This window comes from Cyprinus carpio, chromosome B22 (assembly GCF_018340385.1).
Source record: "Cyprinus carpio isolate SPL01 chromosome B22, ASM1834038v1, whole genome shotgun sequence".
NCBI lineage: Eukaryota > Metazoa > Chordata > Actinopteri > Cypriniformes > Cyprinidae > Cyprinus > Cyprinus carpio.
This window is the reverse complement of record NC_056618.1, coordinates 16,550,805-16,551,564: the sequence shown is the minus strand read 5'-3', so window position 1 is coordinate 16,551,564 and position 760 is coordinate 16,550,805.

Genomic DNA, 760 nt, shown 5'->3' with positions numbered 1-760 from the left:
CAATTTACACTTTTACAAATCTAAAATTAATTTATGCTTGCTATATTATGTACAGTTTCACAAAGCTTACCCTGCGCATGCGACTCTTGTAGACACCATTTTACCTTCGTCATAAACAGTTACTTCCTGCGACTAAATTATTCTTATTCATGGACAGTTTGGCCGCTCATAAACATCAAAACCATTCTTTAAGACTTACCTTACAGGAAAAAGAACCCTCGAGAAAGGTTTCATATTTGAAGCGAGCGAATTCGAATTCGGAGAACTGTACAAACTGGCGGAAGTAAGCACTGCTCTCTGCGCCTGCAAGCATTAACGTCAGTAGATTACTGATTGGACTAGATGGATAAAGTCACGAGAATCACATGAGTAGGACATTAACCAATGGCAGGCCACTGCGAAAGTGAAAGAAAGAAAGAAAGAAAGAAAGAAAGAAAGAAAAAAGAGTAGATAAAAAAACCCCGACGAAACTCGGACTCTTCCACCATTTTTCCCCTCTGTTCTTCATATTGTCAGGAAATAGGCCAAATAAACACGATCTATAGTCTAAAACACAAATAAACAAACAACAACAACAACAACAACAATAACAAAAACTGTTGGGTGTATTGTGGGGTATTGTCTTTACTGCATACAGTAGATCTTGTTGTCAAGAGACTGTACAGTGCTGAAACTGAATCACTTATAATTAAGATTTAAAGAGTACTGTAAAAATAGGAAAAATTACAACACAGTGATAGAACTACAACCTCAAATCAGA